Source organism: Oryctolagus cuniculus, chromosome 9 (assembly GCF_964237555.1).
Source record: "Oryctolagus cuniculus chromosome 9, mOryCun1.1, whole genome shotgun sequence".
NCBI classification, from domain to species: domain Eukaryota; kingdom Metazoa; phylum Chordata; class Mammalia; order Lagomorpha; family Leporidae; genus Oryctolagus; species Oryctolagus cuniculus.
Window position 1 is genome coordinate 46,255,044 of NC_091440.1, and position 20,277 is coordinate 46,275,320.

General features: G+C 36.0%; 1 protein-coding gene across 7 annotated transcripts in view; it reads left to right on the top strand.

Annotated features, from left to right (window-relative positions):
- Positions 1-20,277, top strand: part of PCDH9 (protocadherin 9) — a 978,586-nt gene that overhangs the window by 807,584 nt on the left and 150,725 nt on the right. The gene's annotated exons all lie outside the window — the stretch shown is intronic.

Below are 20,277 nucleotides of genomic sequence, written 5' to 3' on the forward strand. Positions count from 1 at the left end.
TAAATCGTAAAAAGAACAATGAAGAGGAAAAAGGAAGTTGAGATGATTACTTTGGTGTTATCACTTGTCATTGCATGGCAAATGGAATCATGAAATGATATTCAACTTTATTCTCCTTAATGTTCCTGTTTGAAACATTCTGATGGCCTTCTCCTGGCTACATGTTCAAATATCCATAGCTAATTAGATATTTAATATAGCAATATATTAAGACAGATACTTTTCTTTATTTTTGAGTTCCAGTCACTGTTTTATAGAAGACTGTGTAAACTCACTAGGGGAACAGATGATTTTATTCCTTTATCTCTTGCTTAGCTTCATGAAAAGGTCTGTCTGGACTGTTAAATTTCTTTGTTTCAATGACTTCATTCCTGTTGGGAGCTGAAGTGTTGATTGAAACTAAGGACTAGAACTGCCGAGACAACCAAAAGTCCCAACATGTGGCTAAGTTTCTGTGAGCACCCTGTCTTCAGCTAGAATTATTTCATGCTTTCTTTCAACATATTTACTTACTTGATTGAATGGCATGAAAAATTATTTAAAACTGAAAAATACTAAGCAGCACATGTTTTAGTCCTTTCTGTTATAAACAAACAGGTTTTCCTTTCCGGCTGCCTTTCAAGCATTTCACTTTCATTAATGTGGTACTTTTAATGTATAGGTTTGATTTGCCTTTGTTAGCCCACAATTAAATCTCTGCTCTAGCTCTTTGATGTGGTAATATCAAAACTGCATATGATTTTAGACATATTACCAAGATATGTTTGTACATGGAATTTCTAAGATTTTCTTTTTACACTTTTACATTTTAACCTGTTCTTATAACTCAGTTTGTTTAATCTGGGGATTAACCTAGCTACAGTTCTATAAATGTTTGTAATGTCTTTTTACAAGGAAGTGAAAAGAAGTGACACATGAGTTCAATTAGGGCCTGACCCTTACACCGTGAAATGCTGCATTCGTCGTTTACCTCCCACGTGCATGTGGACTATTCACACAGATTCACTGCACACAGTGAGCAGCTGTTTTTCTGGGGATGACTTTGGAGTACTACAGTTCTGATCCATCAAAAATATACTTCTATAGTGGCTCTCACACAATTCGGTGAATTTATGGCATTAGGTCATCCAAAAATACTACATGATATGGACTTTGATTTCTCTAACACACCATTTTCCTGAACTTGAATTTGTGTCTATTTTGAGCTGAGAAAATCCTTTCTAAAGACTTTTAACAAAATTTCACACTAGCATTTTTCCCTCCCACTGGATAAGAGAAGAAAAGAAAGGAACCTATTTAGCCAAATATTATCCAATTAGAAACTAATTGTAGTGTGATAACTAAATGAGTAAGGCATAAATGACTGTGGTGAGGTTCACATAATTAGAAAGAAATAAGATATTTTGTAGTGCTCCAAACTGATAGAAACGACTCAGAAATAATGTCACCACATGATATTTCTTTCATTACTTGAAAATACCTTAAGCTGAATTAGCGATTTGGTAAAGACACTTTCAAGACCAGAATCTCATTATGTTTTACTTTGTCCTTGCAACATTAAACTTAATTTGTTGAATAGCCAGCTTTTAAAAATTACAAGACAACTTTAACTCACTTTATTTCAATTATTTGATGAAGTAGTTCCAATACACAGATTAGTTTTATCCCACATGGCCATGCTTTCAGTTTTTATTTATCAAATTTTATGGTACAATCTGATGTTTTTTTAGGTTAATGTGATATTAATAAAATAGAACAAATTCAATGTAGTTCATAGATACAATTCTAAGGAAATAATGATATTACCTCCCTCCCTCATTCTTCACTCACCCTCCCTCCCTCTCTTCCTTCCTTCATTTTCTGCCTTCCTTTCTTCTTAGTTTTTGAGACAATGTATTTTTAATTTACATTATTGTCAAACTCTTAATACTCCACTAAAAAAAGTGTGCAACAAATAAAAAAGTAAAAAGGTCCTAGTTCAGAAGGAATATAGGCAAGGACTATAAATAATAATTAAATGAAAAGATGATCATTTCACTCATATACATTAAATTTTAAAATAATCACAGATCATTAAAATTATAGTAGTATATCAATCTTAATCATTGGTTTGACAAATATATAAAACAGAGTTTGACCAAACCGTATTAGTAGCAATACTTTATGTACCTGGAATTTTATTTTATGTTATTTAAGATTTATTTATTTATTCAAAAGGGCTACAGAGAGAGAAGAGGAGAGAGAGATGTCTTCCATCTGCTGGTTTACTTTCCAAATGGTCACAACAGCCGAGGCTGGGCTAGCCTGAAGCCAGCAGCCAGGAACTTCTGAGTCTTCAACGTGGGCTCAGACACCCAAGCACTGGGGTCATCTTCTGCTGCTTTCCCAGGCATATTAGCAGAGAGAAAGATAGGAAACAGAAAAGCTGAGACTTGAAACAGCAGCCGCTTAACCTGCCATGCCATTAACACTGACCCTGTACCTGGAATTTTAAAACAACCATACTAAGTGACAAATGACTAAAAGAAACTCAGTCTTGATAGCCATATACAGATTTAATTGGGAACAAATATTTAAAAATTAAGTAGAAAGAATGTAAAATTAATTTTCTTTTTTGCACATATAAACAAAAGGATATAAGTGAATTTCTTGGGAGAAGCTGCATTATAATGGGCAAATTCCTCTGCTATAGAATCATAAATGTGATATTATTCCCAGTTATATTTCTTAAATTATTGGCAGTTATTATGAACACAACACAATTCATAAGTCTAACATCAGACACAAATTTCCCTGTCCTTTCATTATGTTTACTCTGAACACACATGTACACATGATGAAGTAGAGTCAAAAAAATGAAAAAGAAAAGCTCCAACTAATAAAGGAAATATATCTTGCAATTTAAAACATATACTAGATTCTTCCAGGAACTTTTTTTAATGTACTTATTAGAAAGAGAAAAAGAGGCAGACAAAGGGGGAAAACTCCCACCAGTTGTTTAACTCATCAAATGTGCAACAGCTGGGCCAGGTCAAAGCCAGGAGCCCAGAACTGCATTCAGGTCTCCCAAACGGGCAATAGGGACCTATACACTGGGATCATTACCTGCTGCCTCCCAGGGTGCATATTAGCAAGAAGCTGGGTTGGAAGCAGAGTAACTGGGACTGGAAATGTACACTTTTGACATGGGATGCAGGTATCCAAGCAGTGATCTAACTGCTGAACTGAATATTCACTTCCATCCTTTCATTTAATGTGAGTACATGATCATTTGATCAATAGTCATTGTGCAAGGCAATCACAATGAAAATGTATTCTCCTGCCTCATCTTAGGTATAGAATGTGCTTTAACCTGTGACACAGACAGCTAGTACCATTCTTTCTATGTATAACATAGCTCTTTTAATATCCTTTGCAAATTCTGGCTTTTAGCTTTTTGATAATTCTAGTTTCTTCCAGGTGTACTTCAGTTTGGTTCTTCTTCTTACTACATATTCTTTAGAAATTCCTACAATACTTATTTTTAACTGAATCACTGTACCTTGGAATTAAGTTAAAATCCATTATATTTACTTATATCATAATTTCCAAGTGTAGGCTTTGTAATAGAAAAAAGCATAGGCCGGCGCCGTGGCTCCTGCCATCGGATCAGCGCAGTGCGCCCGCTGCAGCGCGCTGGCCGCGGCAGCCATTGGAAGGTGAACCAACGGCAAAGGAAGACCTTTCTCTCTGTCTCTTTCTCTCTCACCGTCCTGTCCACTCTGCCTGTCAAAAAAAAAAAAAAAAAAAAAAAAAAAAAAGCATAAAACCAGCAAGAGAATAAAATATTGGCTACTCTTTTTTTCTACTATTACCTGCTGGTAACTGAAATGGTATTCTGCCAACTGACTTCTTATTACTTCCAAAAATAAAAAAGTTCAAATATTTTTACCTAATACATATACACATGCTGGCGCCGTGGCTCACTAGGTTAATCCTCCGCCTTGCGGCACCGGCACACCAGGTTCTAGTCCCGGTCAGGGCGCCAGATTCTGTCCCGGTTGCCCCTCTTCCAGGCCAGCTCTCTGCTGTGGCCAGGGAGTGCAGTGGAGGATGGCCCAGGTGCTTGGGCCCTGCACCCCATGGGAGACCAGGATAAGTACCTGGCTCCTGCCATCGGATCAGCGCGGTGCGCCGGCCGCAGCACACTGGCCGTGGCGGCCATTGGAGGATGAACCAAATGCAAAAGGAAGACCTTTCTCTCTGTCTCTCTCTCTCACTGTCCACTCTGCCTGTCAAAAAAAAAAAAAAAAAAAAAGAAAAGAAAAAAAGAAAAACAAACAAAAAAAACATATACACATGAAAAATAAATATGTGTCCATGTGGGAATACTACATGTGAACTCTTAGCATCTCTCTGTTAATTGTTATTAATTGTTAGTGTTAACAATTATCTTCTTCACTGTTGAAGAAATGCTTTATACTTAAACACTTAGAAGGACAAGGTTATAGGAAATCTCTTGTGTATATAATATGATTTATTGTGACATTCCATTTTATGGAAGGTCATGCTTTAGAAACTGACATTGGAACACTTACCAACCCTTTGAAGTAAACACTGAAAAGAAAGGAAAATAATGTCTATGTACTTTTTCTTCCATTTATGTTTGTATTTTACATTTACCCATATCTATTTCTATATTTTTATTTCTGCAATGGATTAAATCATCTCATGCAAAAAACAACTTCTTATTGTTATTCTAAGTAAAATGATCTTTATTTTTCCATCACCTTTATTTAGGTATAGTTGGAAAATAAAAAAATCACATATATTTAGGGTGTATGACATGATATTTTGTTACGTATGTACATTGTGAAATGATGCCCAAAGTCACTGAATACTAAGGTTCTTTCTAAAGTGCTAGTATTTCCTGAAGTTGAAGCACGCTAGGATTAAAAATGATTGTTTCTGTTAGCACTGGAAACTCTTGCCTTTATCTCTCATCTTTCTTTGCAGAAAAAAAATCTTAATATGAGAAAGCAAAATAATTTCTTTCTTTATGAAAGCTTTCTAACAGTTAAAACTCATAACTTCATTTCCTGTGCCTCTGAGCTAAACTATGTAGACGTCAGTCCTCGTAAGTTATAATTAGACATGTGGGATAATTCTAATGATGTCTTACAATTGATGAAATCAGCTTCAGCCCTGTCTACCACCTGATTACCATGGAAACCATTGCTGGCCAACCGAGTAATTCTGATCAAAAGGAATTATTATTAATCCTCCTGGTATATGTTGGATAGGGATTTGCACAGCTTTTGTTAAAGTTTCTTGTGGAAGCCGAAAGGTCCAGTAAGGGTAAATATTAATTCTTAATGTGCTGGAGAGCAAGAATGGCTTAGTCTCTGTGGGGCACAACTGGCTCTCAGTAAATCAGATATTAACAGATTATAGGATCAGCCTTGCACTACCCAGGGATTAGAGATAAACAGGTGAATTTGTAGACGAAGAAAATAATTTCTAAAGCCGACTTAACCAAGTCATTGCCTTGTCAAATTGAAATTTAAACAAGAAAGAATGTAAAGCGAATTTGAAATTTGTTAAACAACACTTATGCTAACTTCCAAGAAGTCAGATGATAATATTGCAAAATTATTTTTCTCTATTTCAGATATATATGATTTTGAAATGTTTAGGTAATAACCAAAGTCTGTGAGAAAAAGCATTATTATTATTTAAATATATTTTCTACATATATTTTTTCTCTATACTTTATATACTGATTAAAATTTAAAAATCATAAATCAGGTGACATAATATTTACTACCTATGATTGAAGACAAACTCTTAGCTAAAAGTACCATCATGCAAAGTCATAGCGATATGAAGTGACAAAAACCATAGTCTTTTCCAAAATTTCAGCATATTTTAAGATATATCTGTGAAAATCATCTGCTTTTGTTATTTAGAATTTTCCCTCTGTTAGTCATTAACACATAAAAGTTTGTCTTGCTAGTCTACTGGTATCATAATGAGAATACAAAAAATCAAATAAGATTAACAGTAGCATGGGAAGTAATTCATTCAGAACAATGAAAACTTAAAGCTGAGAACAATGTCACACACACACACTAAAGATTATATCAACATTAAAAAGCTAAAGATTTTTGACTATTAAAATCCATTATCAATGAGAACTAATTTTTTTTTTTCAGTTTGCTGGCCCAGGTATAAATGAAAGCTCTGTTTGAAATGTTCATGGAGTATGTGGTTTTGTCTTGATTTTGTTTATTTAATGAGTGATAAGATAAAACCAATATTTTCTAAATTATTTTGTGGCCACTCTGACCTTACAGGTTGCTTACTATATTCCCTTTCTGTTTTGGTTTCTGATGGGTGAAGCTAGCATCTTGCTTGGCTCTTGTTTTGGCTCTCATAAAGAAAATGGTGTTGGCCAGCACTGCGGCTCACTTGGCTAATCCTCCGCCTGTGGTGCTGCAACATGGGGTTATAGTCCCAGCTGGGACGCCGGATTCTGTTCCGGTTGCTCCTGTTCCAGTCAAGCTCTCTGCTGTGGCCCGGGAAGGCAGTGGAGGATGGCCCAAGTGCTTGAGCCCTGCACCCACATGGGAGACCCGGAAGGAAGCACCTGGCTCCTGGCTTCGGATTGGCACAGCATGTCGGCTGCAGCGGCCATTTGGGGAGTGAACCAACAGAAGGAAGACCTTTCTCTCTGTCTCTCTCTCTCACTGTCTGACTCTGCCTGTCAAAAAAGAAAATAAATAAAAAGAAGAAAAATCAATTAATAAAATAAATCTATGACAACGAACACATAAATGGTCTCTACAGGCAGATGAGATTAAATTATTAATATCTGTATGAAATCTGAATTATCGAAATAAATGCATTTTAGATACCAGAATCAGAATTACTAGTTATCTAAATAATAAATTTACCTTTAGTTCATTGTATTTTTCTCAGTCTTCTCTAAATCATTGTGGCAAGAGATTTCTTGATGATATTATTATAAGAAGTTATTAATTTATTGATAAATCATTGATTTGATTTTGAAACCATTTGGTCCATTATCACATGGTTGCCTTTATTTGTTCACTATGTTATTTCTTTTCAGGTTTTTGGAATTTATCCATTGGTATCAAACCCTCACCAAAAAAAAAAAAAAAAAAAAGAAAAAAAGAAAAGGAAGTACACATTAAGTGTATAATTTGCCTTCATGATTAACTTTTAAGGTAGTAAAATGTGGAAATGATAATTCCTAATTCAGGCATTTCTCCATGATGTATTTTTTTAAGTTTAAACAACTGTAGAAACTAATACAATTCAACATGGCAAGCTGAAATACATGGCATAAATGCCAGTACAACACCATTTTCTTTTCTTTCTTCTTTTTTTTTTTTTTTTTTTTTTTTGGACAGGCAGAGTTAGACAGTGAGAGAGAGAGACAGAGAGAAAGGTCTTCCTTTTCCATTGCTTCACTCCCCAAATGGCCGCTGCAGCCGGCGCGCTGCATCAATCCGAAGCCAGGAGCCAGGTGCTTCCTTCCGGGTCTGTCATGTGGGTGCAGAGGAGCAACCGGGACAGAATCTGGCACTCCAACTGGGACTAGAACCCGGGGTACTGGCGCTGGAGGCGGAGGATTAGCCTAGTGAGCTGCAGCGCCACCCTGTTAGTTGATTTTTCAACAACAAAAAAAGTGCTGGACTGTGACCTGCTAACAGAAAGAAAAAAATCGTTTGCACATTTCTCCAATTAATTGAAAACATAATCTTTTTTGAATTTCTTCCCACAAAACAAATCTTTTATTTAATGAATACAAACTTCATGCATTTCATAAATACAAATTTAGGAATATAGTAATTCTTGCCACCATACCCGCCCTCCCTCTCCCGTTCCCAGTCCCATTCTCCACTAAAACCCATTTTTGATTAACTTTACACACAGAAGACCAACTCTATACTAAGTAAAGAGTTCAACAATTTTCACAGTTAAAAAAAATTCAAAAAACAAACAAACAACAACAAAAAAAACCTTGAACACTTAATCTTTGACTGAAGCCTCTATGATTTCATATACAGGGGAGAATAGATATCCTTTCTCTGAAAACAGTATTATAATTACATTTATATTATTACTAAGTGTAATCTTAGGACACATAAAGAATTAGTTTTAAGGTTTATAAGGTGAATATCCAGAAATTCTATACTAGTAGAGAAATGCAGTACTTAGAACATAAGACATGAACTATTTGTACTCTGTTTTTTAGATAGTGCTTTTTAAATTATTTACTTTTTTTCCTTTTTAAGTCATTAAAATAAACTCCTAAAGAATTTAATAAAATATAAAGTAATAAAGACAGAACTACAACAGACCAACTTAATATTTTTTGTCCTGGAAATTGTCATTGTGAAGATAATTTACTGCAGGGGAGGCATTGTGGCACATGGGTAAGTCACCAGTTGGAATTATTGAATCCTGTATCCAAATGCCTTTGTTGGAGACATAGCTCGAATTCCGATCCAGATGCTTGCTATTGTGTACCCTGGGAGGTAGCAGGTAAAAATTCAAATCCTTGGGTACCTAACACCCATTTGGGAGACCTGAATGAGTTCCAGACTCCTGGCTTCAGCCTGGCACAGCCCAACTAATGTGGATATTTGGGGAATGAGCCAGCAGATGGAAGGACTCTCTTTCTCTCTCTCTCTCTCTCTCTCTCTCTCTCTTTAAAGATAATTTACTGGTTTTAGTATTTCTATCCTTATATTTAGGAATGTCAAAATTGATCATCAATGTTAAAATTCTACATATGTATATTTGAAATATCTTTTAAACAGCTACTTAAGATAAATCACTTCTCTAGAATAAAAGAAATTGATTTAGGTTATCTCATTTTTGCATTCTTGTATTCCAAGAATAAAAATAATTTTTAAAAGGTTTATTTATTTATTAGAAAGGTAGAGTTATACAGAGAAAAGGAGAGACAGAGGAAGAGAGAATGTAGATCCAATGGTTGATTCCCTGAATGGCCACAACATTCGGGGCTGGGCCACACTAACACCAGGAGCCTGGAACTCCACCCAGGTCTCCCATGTGAGTTGCAGGGAGCAAAACACTCAAGCCATCTTCTGCTGCTTCCTCGGGTACATTAGCAGGGAGCCTGATGGGAAATGGAATAGACAGGAGTCAAACCAATGCCCATATGTGATGCACAAGAGGCAGCTTAACATTGCTCCATAATGCCAGCCCCAGTATAAAAAATATTTTTTGCTTCAGTTTATTTTCTACTGGTTTTCTTAGTAATTTCCCTCCCCTCTTTCAAGAACATAGAAAAATTGCAAACAAAACATCAACATCAGTCTCTTAAATTTTTATTATTGGATAATACAAAATTCGTTCATAGTTTTGGTGTATGATTTTTGAAGACATAGGCTATATTCAGACTTGTTAATGTGGCTTGTCTGCCCATGTCCGTAGAGAATGTATTCCATCCACCAGAGCTCTTAGGGATAATACACTTCACTTGCTGGTGAAGCAACATCCAAAGAGTGGTTTTAATGTTCTCAAGATGTAAATGGAGTGTATGGTAGAATGGCAATAAAAAAGCAATTTCATTTAGGAAAACTCATTTCTTAGTGTATATCCTGTGAAGGGATATTGTTTGATTAAAATAAAAGACATTAAAATTCAATAAAGATAGAATGATCATGGTTGAAGGAAGTTGAGTCATTTTAAAGTTAATTATGCTTGTGGTTGATCTTGTGGCTGTGGAGTTGATATATGCAAAGCAAAATCTGTGTGTTTCCATGAAGCTGTGGTTTGAACAAAAGATAAGTCTCTATGTCAGACAAAGTGCAACATCATGCTGATAAGGAGAAGTGGAAGAAAAGATCAAAATTAAGAAAAAGAAGGCTTCCTTACTGAAGAAAATAAATAAAAATTAGTGTTCAGTTAGCTACATGTGTCGAAGATTTTTGTTGCTGAGAGAAGAAATGCAATAGGGTTTATTACCCAGGGTGTTCAACATACTGTCTGCCTAATCCCAAACCTCCTATTCACCAGATATGCACCTCTAGAGTTGACATCACACCTTTATGAACTTATTTTCTCACCTATGAGTTGGAGCAAATGATACCTACTTTACATAAATCATATTGCAGAGGTTACTGAAGCATATGTGGGGACTTCATAATATCCATGAAAATTGCATGTTATGAAAGAACCATGGTTGGATTTCAAATAATTTTTGCAACAAAATAAGTTTATCTTATAATTACATTTTCCATGTGCCCTAATGCATTAAAAATTAATATAGTTTCAAAATATCATTATTGGTAGATATAGTATTTATAAATATTATATTTGTCACAGAAATTTGTTTAGCTCTGAAAGTCTGCAGCTGAAAATCTAAAAATAATCTCCAGACATCAAACAAAAGAGCTTATAATAAATAATGGCCTAATTTATTTCAGCAATGATTTAAGCATTTCTTCTTTTGTTCATAAAAATGTTTAATTTATTTGAAAGGCAGAGAGACACAGGGAGGGACACACAGAAAGACATCTTCCATGCACTGATTCACTCCCCAGATGTCTGTAACATCTGGGCAGGGCAAGGCCAAAGCCAGGAACTTTGAACTCAATCTGGGTCTTCCACATGTCTTATAGGGACCCAACCACTTGAGCCATCACCTGCTGCTTCTCAGGGCATGTATTAGCAGGAAGTTGGTATCAGGAGCAGAGTGAGAATTCAACTCAGGCACTCTGATATGGAATGTGGATGTCCCAAATGAGGATTTAACTATGTGGCCAAATACCAGACTCCAGAACTGGGATTTTCTTTTTTTTTTTAATTTTATTTGTTATACAAGTTTCGAGTATTTCATATCTTCAGATTTAGGAACATAATGACACTCCCTCTCACCCTCCCTCCCACTCATTCTCCAACTGTTCCTACTCCTCCTTCTCACATTACCACTCAATTTTTTACAAAAATCTATTTTCAGTTTACTGAATGATTGTATAATTAACCCTACACTGAGTACAAGAATTCAACAAATACCATGAAGAGAAAAACACAAACAAATACAAAAACAGAAAAAACACTGTTCCTCAACGGAAGAGACAAGGGCTGTAAGCAATCACTGAATCTCAAACTGTCTATTTCACTCCAGTACATTATATTTCAATTACTCTATTAGTTACCTTGAATCAGGGAAAATATATGATATATGTTTTCTTGGAACTGCCTTATTTCACTAAGTATAATGTTTTCCAGTTACATCCATCTTATTGCAAATGACAAGATTTCTTTTTTTATACCTGAGTAGTACTCCATAGTGTATATACACCATAATTTCTTTATCCAAACAGAAACTGATGGACATCTGGATTGAATCCAAATCTTAGCTATTGTGAATTGTGCTGCAATGAATAGGGGGTTATAATCACTCTTTCATATGTTGATTTCTTTCGGTTTGGGAAAATTTTCAGGAGTGGGATGTCTGGGTCTTATGGTAAGTCTATATTCAAATTTCTGAGATATCTCCATACTGTCTTCCACAGTGGCTGCACCAGTTTGCATTCCCACCAACAGTGGACCAGGGTACTTTTTCCCCATTTTCTCACCAGCATTTGTTATTTGTTGATTTCTGTGTGAGAGACATTCTAACTGGAGTGAGATGTTTTAATTTACATTTCTTTGAAGGCTAGTAAACCTATTTTCTCAAGTGTTTGTTGGCCATTTGAATTTCCTCTCTTAAAAAATGCCTGTTCAAGTCTTTTGTGCATTTCTTAACTGGATTGTTTGTTGTTTTTGAATTTCTTGAACTCTTAATAGATTCTAGATGTTAGCCATTTTTCTGTTGCATAGTTTGCAAATATTTTCTCTCATTCTGTCAGTTGCCTCTTCACTTTGCTGAGTGTTTCTTTTGCAGTGCAGAAACTTCTCAGTTTGATGGAATCCCATTTATCAAACTTGGCTTTGATTGCCTGTGCTTCTGGGGTCTTTTGCAAGAAGTCTTTGCCTATGCCAATGTCTTACAGAGTTTCCTCAGTGTTCCCCAATAATTTGATGCTACCAGGTCATAGATTTAAGTCTTTGATAATTTTGAGTGGATTTTTGTGTAAGGTGTAAGGTATGGGACTTGCTTCTTACTTCTTACTTCTGCATGGGGAGATCCAGTCTCCAGCACTACTTGTTAAAGAAACTGTCCTTCCTCCAGAGATTATTTTTAGCTCCTTTGTCAAGATAAGTTGGTTGTAGATACATGGATTGATTTCTGGAGTTTCTATTCTGTTCCATTGTTTTTATTTTTGTGTTCTATTCTGTTCCATTGTTTTTGTTTGTTTGTTTGTTTTCTGTTCTGCTTTGTGCCAGTGACATGCTGTTTTGATTTTAACTGCCTTGTAGTATGTCTTGAATTCTGGTATTGTATTGCCTTGGCTTTGTTTTTGTTTTATAAGATTACTTTAGCTATTTGGGGTCTCTTGCCTTTCCATATGAATTATAGCATCATTTTTCCTAGATCTGTGAAGAATGTCATTGGTATGTTGATTGGGATTGTGCTGAATCTGTAAATTGCTTTTGGTGGTATGAACATTTTGATGGTATTGATTCTTCCAATCCATGAACATGGAAGAGTTTTCCATTTTTTAACGTCTTCTTCTATTTCTTTATTTAATATTTTATAATTTTCATCATATAGATCTTTCACATCCTTGGTTAAATTTATTCCAAGATATTTAATTCTTTTTGGAGCTATTGTGAATGGGACTGAGCTTAAAAGTTCTTTCTTGGGTCCAGCGCTATGGTGTAGTGGGTAAAGCCACCACCTGCATTGCCGGCATCCCATAAAGGCACCAGTTCGAGTCCTGGTTGCTCCACTTCTGCTCCAGCTCTATGGTATGGCCTGCGAAAGCAGTAGAGGATGGCCCAAGTCCTTAGGCTCCTGCACCCACATTGGAGACCTGGAAAAAGCTCCTGGCTCCTGGCTTCAGATTGGCATAGCTCTGGCCATTGTGGCCCATTAGGGAGTGAACCAGCAGATGGAAGACCCTTCTCTCTATATATCTCCTTCTCTCTGTGTGTAACTCTGACTTTCAAATAAATAAATAAATCTGAAAAAAATAAAGTTCTTTCTCAGGCATGGTATTATCTGTATACAAAGGCTATTGATTTTTCTATGCTGATTTTATATCCTGCCACTTTACTAAACTCTTCTATGAGTTCCAGTAGTCTCCCAGTGGAGTGTTTTGGATCCCCTATATATAAAATCATGTCATCTGGAAATGGGAATAGTTTGATTTCTTCCTTTCCAATTTGTATGTCTTTGATTTCTTTTCTTGCTGTGGCAATATTTCATTCCTTAATCCACCATTTTGGAATCTCCAGACATTTCTTCTATGAATAAAAGTGGCAATGACTTCAACATCAGCTTATGTAGTTCCTGCATGGGAAACTTTAATGGACTACATACATAATGCCCCCATGCACAAGCACATTAAAGTACATACTTCACCAAATTTTTATGAAAGAACTCTAATTGTGGGGAGACAAACTAGTTTCCACCTTTTGTTCACTATGAAGAAATACTGATTATATCATATGTTTAAGGATGCTTACTGCTTTGCCCTCTAAAGGATTTGACATTTTACCTTGTGTGATGCAGGTTTAGTTAAAGATAAACTTCCAAATGTTCAACAAATGAACACTTGATAAATTAAGGATAAGGTTTAGATTTCCATTACCTTACAACTTCAATTGGATAATGGAATGGAATTTTAAAATTATTTCTTCTAACTCATTATTAAATCTTCTAAAAAACTGAGCTAAGGCAGAAAGTGGGCACACATCCCAATTTGAATTTTCTAGAAGCCATGAGTGACTGTAGATGCAACAGTAAGAAATGATAAGGCATATTGGACACAATTTCATACAATTTGTAATATACCCTGAGACTTTTTACCATCAATAAGTTGTATGAAAAAATACCAAGCTCTTGCTTGAAAGTGTAAAATCTAAGATCTCATAATAATAATAAAAACACCAACAGTGACAACTGTAGAAACCACTTCATGGCAAAACAGCATACTTACAAGCACTTATTTATTAATTAATTTTATATATGCAAATTTTAAATGATGTATTGATATACAAATTCATTCTGAAATCATTACCACTGTTAAGCCAATTAACATACCTATTAACTTGCATAGTTTAGTTCCCTTTTCTGTGTGTGGTAAGAGTACCTTAAAAAGTACTGTCTTGAAAAGTGTCTAATACTATTACATTATTATTTTTAAAAAGATTTATTTATTCATATGAAAGTCAGAGTTACACACAGAGAGAAGGAGAGGTAGAGAGAGGTGGGGGGAGAGAGAGAGGTTTTTCCATCCACTGGTTCATTCCCCAATTGGCCGCAATGGCCAGAGCTGTGCTGATCCAAAGCCAGAAGCCAGGAGTTTGTTCTGGATCTCACACATGGGTGCAGGGGCCCAAGGACTTGGGCCATCTTCTACTGCTTTACCAGGCCATAGCAAAGAGCTGGATTGTAAGTAGAGCAGCCGAGACTTGAACCGGTGCCCATATAGGATGCGGGCACTGCAGGCAGCGGCTTTACCTGCTATGCCACTGTGCCACCCCTACATTATTATTTACCATTAAACGTCCCATGATGTACTTTTCTTTTTAATCTGTAAAGCAAATAGACTGTTATATTATTTTTTTTTTGACAGGCAGAGTTAGACAGTGAAAGAGAGAGAGAGACAGAGAGAAAGGTATTCCTTTTCCATTGGTTCACCCCCCAGATGGCCGCCACAGCCGACGCACTGTGGCCAGTGCTGCGCCGATCTGAAGCCAGGAACCAGGTGCTTCTCCTGGTCTCACATGTGGGTGCAGGGCCCAAGCACTTGGGCCATCCTCCACTGCCTTCCCAGACCACAGCAGAGAGCTGTACTAGACTGTTATACTATTAACAGAATCTCATATATGAAATAAAAAATAATGCCTATATACATTAATTTTCTTCCCAGTTTATGCAGATAATGAGAGACCATTCCAAATAAAATTCAGCTGAATTAAGGGTAACAAATGAAGGCAACTCCTAATTGGAAGATACAAAATTTGTTTAGGACTGAGCAATAGAGATGTTACCAAGAATGACTTGAAGCTGCCTACTTAAAACTGAGGAGCAAATGGCTGTTATCCTATTCAGAGTCAATCCTTGTAAAGAAAACTCTGCATAAATATGAATACTTCAAAATGCTTATTGAAAGTAGAATTCGAACAAGTTCAATTTTGGTGAAACAAAAATTGAAATCCATGCATATTCATGTTGCCTCATGAACTTTCATCTCCACCAAACCCACTTAAATTTGGTTAGGTTCAGATCATTCACTTTGTACGTGTGTTGGGTCACTTGGGAGCAAATGTCTCAGGATCGGGAAGAGCTCCTATCCTTTCTTATACTCTGTCACTGTTCATGGCTCCCTTTGCAATCTGAGCTGACATCAATGCTCCCGGTAGGATAGAATTGCTGCAATTAGGACCCCAAATCTCAGTGGCTAAACCATTTGTTCCTTCTTGGATCATTTTCCGGAGTAGGTCAGAGAAGAGATTCTTGTTAATTGGCTAAGTTTTCAATTCTTTTACTTATCCTTTGAGTTTGTCAGACAAAAAAGAAACAAAGGAATTGAGTGTATGTGTTAGGGGGAGGTTATGGGTTGAGCCTGCAGATAAAAACATTTACACACATATTTCATTAACCACAGAAGTCATATACTTGCTAACTACCAACAAGAGAAAGGAAGAACGATTTTCCTTCCTCACACCCAGAAGTAAAAGTGAAATTGCATTTTGAATAATTAAGTCATTTCTGCCACTTTGCCCTAGAATTATCTACTGATTCATACAAGTATCAAGAGTTATTTAGTAATCATTTCCTTGCTAGTGTCTAAGTATATAATGCATAGTGGGAATCCTCAGCTGAGATAAGAGATCTTGCCTCTAATGTCAGAGTTTCCAGTGTAGTTTTTCTCAAAAAATAAAAATAAACTACCTATGGAAGTATAATACATTTAAATAGATATATAAATATCCTCCATATTCTTTCACAAATTGAAAATAAGAATATAAATGGCACTCAGATTAAGAAACTGAACATTGTCAGCATCTCAGAATTCACACTAGGGCACTCCTCCAGTTCTCTTTAAAAACGTATCTTTTAGTGAATTATTTAGGGTATATACATAGGAGTAGAATTGCAAGGCATGAACCATGTTGTTTTCTCACCTTTGGTAGACACTGCCAAACCAAGCAGTATTCTAAAGTTGTTATGCCAATTTATACTCCCACCCACAGTATAGACTTCTGGGTGTTCCATATCCTAATCAGTTGTCAGTATTTTCTTTCCTTTTTATTTTAGCTGTTGGCATGTAAATGATTTCATTCTGATTTTATTTTTATTTCCTTAATGTCTAGCGTTGTTGAGCATGTTTTCAGCGTTCAAGTTTTTGATTAATGAGTTAAGAATCTAATTCCTATTTGCTCATTTTTTCTGCCTATTTTCAAAGAATGTGTTGACATTTTAGAGGCTACCTTTATATTCAACAAGTAAAACAGCAGGAATTATGAATCATGGCGAGATCTGCATCTTAAATTCTATCTTCCCCTTCATGTGGTTAACTAAGTACAGTTGGCCCTCTATATCTATGGATTCCACATCCATAGAGTCAAATAATCATAGGCCAACAATATTTGAAAACAAATAATGTCTTTACTGAACAAATATAGTCTTCTTTTTTATTATTCCCTAAATCTTATCCTTATTCATAATTGCTTAATGAAAGTCTCTCTCATAATTTTACTATGACTGCAAAACTATGGAAGTGTTTGTAATGTAAAACTAAGCGATCCAAAGGGATGCAATTTAAGCCTGTTTTGTTCTTTACCAACAATGATGTCAATTTAATTTACATTAAGTCACAGCCTAGGGTTCTAAAGTCAACTGAAAAAGATATTTCAAAAGTAAAAACAGTATTCTTTACTGCATTCAGAAAGAGAGTTCAGAACATAGGAAGAGGTAGAATTTGACAAGCCAAAAGCAAAGCTGGAGAAACTACTGTTATGTTCAGAACCAAAGACAGATTAAAACCTTCAGAATCCATCACCATGGAGATTATAGTGATTGCCCCAGTCCATTTTGTGCTGCTTTAACAGACTGTCTGAGACTGTGTGATCTATTGTGAAAAAAAATTATTTCCTAAGTTTTAGGAAATCCAAGATGAAGGGGCTGGAATCTGGCAAGAGCCGTCTTTCTGTGTCATCACATGGGAGAAGGTAGAGGACAAAGAGGCAACAGGAGCCATGGTAACTCTTTGATGAGGCTATTAATACCACCTCTGAGAGCAGAGTCTTTCTGGTTCGATCACTTCTCCAAAACCTGACCTGCTAAAACTGCCACACTCACCATCAAATTTCAGCATGAGTTTTGTAAAGCACAACTATTCAGGTTACAATGGTGACTCTTTCTGTGTTTAATTAATTAAAAGAATACTAAAGCATGAAGCAAATGTAAGAAAGTTTGGTAAAGTGAGATTCATTCTTATGATTAATAGTCAAAGATTTTTAAAAATAAAACATTTTGAAAAATGATGCCTGTTTTGCTGATAATCTTTTTCTTAAAGGATTTATGTAGTTATTTATTTGAAAGGCAATGTGACAGAGATAGATGGAGAGACAGAGAAAAAGCGATCCTCCATCTACTGATTCACTCCCCAGATGGCTGCAGCAGTCAGGTGTGGGCCAGGTTGAAGCCAGGAGCCAGGATTTCTGTACTGCTCTCCCATGTGTGTGGCAGGGGCCCATCTTCCACTCTCTAGGAACATTATTAGAAAGCCAGATCAGAAGTGAAGTAGCCAGGACTGGAACTACCACTCCATTATAGGATGCTGGCGATCTAATACTGTAAGATATATGAGTTATCAGAATTAAGAGTGAAGGAGAATCTCTGGTATCCAGGGTCCCCAGAAAGGACTAAAATAGAGCACTCAAGAAAACTATCCCACGGGACTGGTGCTGTGGCATAGTGGGTAAAGCTACCACCTGCAGTGCGGGTATCTCGTGTGGGCACCAGTTCAAGTCTTGGCTGCTCCACTTCCAATCAATCCAGCTCTCTGCTATGTCCTGGAAAAGCAGAAGATGGCCCAAGTCCTTGGGCCCTGAACCTTATGGAAAGGCCTGGAGGAAGCTCCTGGCTCCTGCTTTCGGATAGGCACAGCACTGGCTGTAGTGGCCGACTGGGGAGTGAATCAGCGGATGGAAGACATCTCTCTCTCTCTCTCTCTCTCTCTCTGCATCCCTCTCTCTCTCTCTCTGGCTCTCCTTCTCTCTTTGTGTAGCTCTAACTTTCAAATAAAGAAATAAATATTTAAAAAAAAAGAAAACTATCCCTCTATCCCAAACCCTGTTTTTCAATATCATCCCCAAGTATGGATGTGCCTGCAACCATGGAATCCTAGTAGATTTTGTTTGTTAGTTGTTTAGCTTTTTGTGATTATTTGTGGATGTTTAAAACAGAATCATTTTGTAGCTCATCATTAAAGCCAACATTTTATTCTCAGGCAATATAAGAATATAATATCTCTCATCTCTCCTTGTCTAAATGAATTCAATTTTAATGAATATAATGTGAAACTTGCTTTGCTATATATAATATTAAAGCCTCAGCATGTGAATGAACATGAAATGAGTTAATCTTATGAGAGTTATTAACACATCTTAAAGTATTATCTCTGCTTTCACATATTAGTGACTTTCATACACCAAGTTGGTTCATGTGATAAGAAAGCAATTAGTATACTACTAGTGCAAATATTATGATAAGACTTTTATGCTGAATTACCAGCTTTGATAAACCCCTGGTAGTTTCCATTTAATAACTGATTTATATGCTCTAGATAACACGCTAATACTCACAATTGACATGACACTGAGTCATATATCCTCTTTTGCTTATCCCAAAATGGATTTCCACTTCAAAGGAAATAGATACAGATACTGTTACTTGCCAAAAGCACAGCAGAATACAGTGTCATATATTCTTCCATTTCACATAATCCAGCTACTCTTACAGGCAGAGTTGCTATCATTCCCTCTACTCTATCCTGTGTTACAATTTATTGGAAAAAGTCTTAGTTTCCCAATCTATATAATGAAATCTTTTCACTTTTGTAATCTCCAAGGAATGAATTTCCTGACTTATGATTTCTTCTCTTTTTTTTTTTTGTAATATAGCAGTTCTTTTTTTAAATTCTTTTTATTATTTAATAAATGTGAATTTACAAAGTGCAACTTTTGTATTGTTGTGGCTCCCCCCTCCAACCTTCCTCCCTCCCGCGGCCCTACCCTCTCCCACTCCCTCTCCCATCCCACCCTTCATCGAGTTTCATTTTCAATTACCTTCATATACAGAAGATCAACTTAGTATACACTAAGCAAGGATTTCAACAGGCTGCAGTCACACAACCGTACAAGGTATAGGGTATTGTTTGACTAGTGGTGTTGTTTTTAAGTTTCATAATAAAACACATTAAGGACAGAGATCCTACGTGGGGAGCCTGTACCCAGTGATTCCTGTTGTAGATGTAACAATTGGCACTCTAATTTATGGCATCAGCAATCACCCGAGGCTCTTGCCATGAGCTGTCCAAAAACTCAAAGTGTTACTCAGAGACTCTTTAGCATTATGGCTAGAATGTCATAGAAACAATTTTTTAAAGAATGAATGAATGAGTTACAATTAAACATTGGAAAATAGCTTAAAATAAATTTAAAATGGTTTAATACCATGTCCTCCATATATTCATGCCATTTTAAAACCTGTAGAAATTCTACGTTCATGGGATTAAAAAAAAACTTGATGACAATTCCTACTACCATAATTCCATTACTTGTCCTTACTCATACTTTATCTGATCAACAAGCATCGATCACTCATTCTATGCCAAACACTCATCTTACTAATGATGCGGCAGTGAACAAAACAGATACATTCTTTAATTTAATGTAACTTACTTTAGAGTCAGAACACAAGTGAATTGTAGTAACAAACCAAAAAACGTATAGCTCCTTGTTGTGTTTTAAGTTTAATGGAAAATTCCCTTGAATTTACCTTCTAAATCCTGAAATTCAACTGAGAATAAGGACAAAAAAGACCTGAGATGGTATCTTTTCTGTGTAAAATTCAAATACTTGTAAATGTTCAAACATCTCATGTCTTCTTAA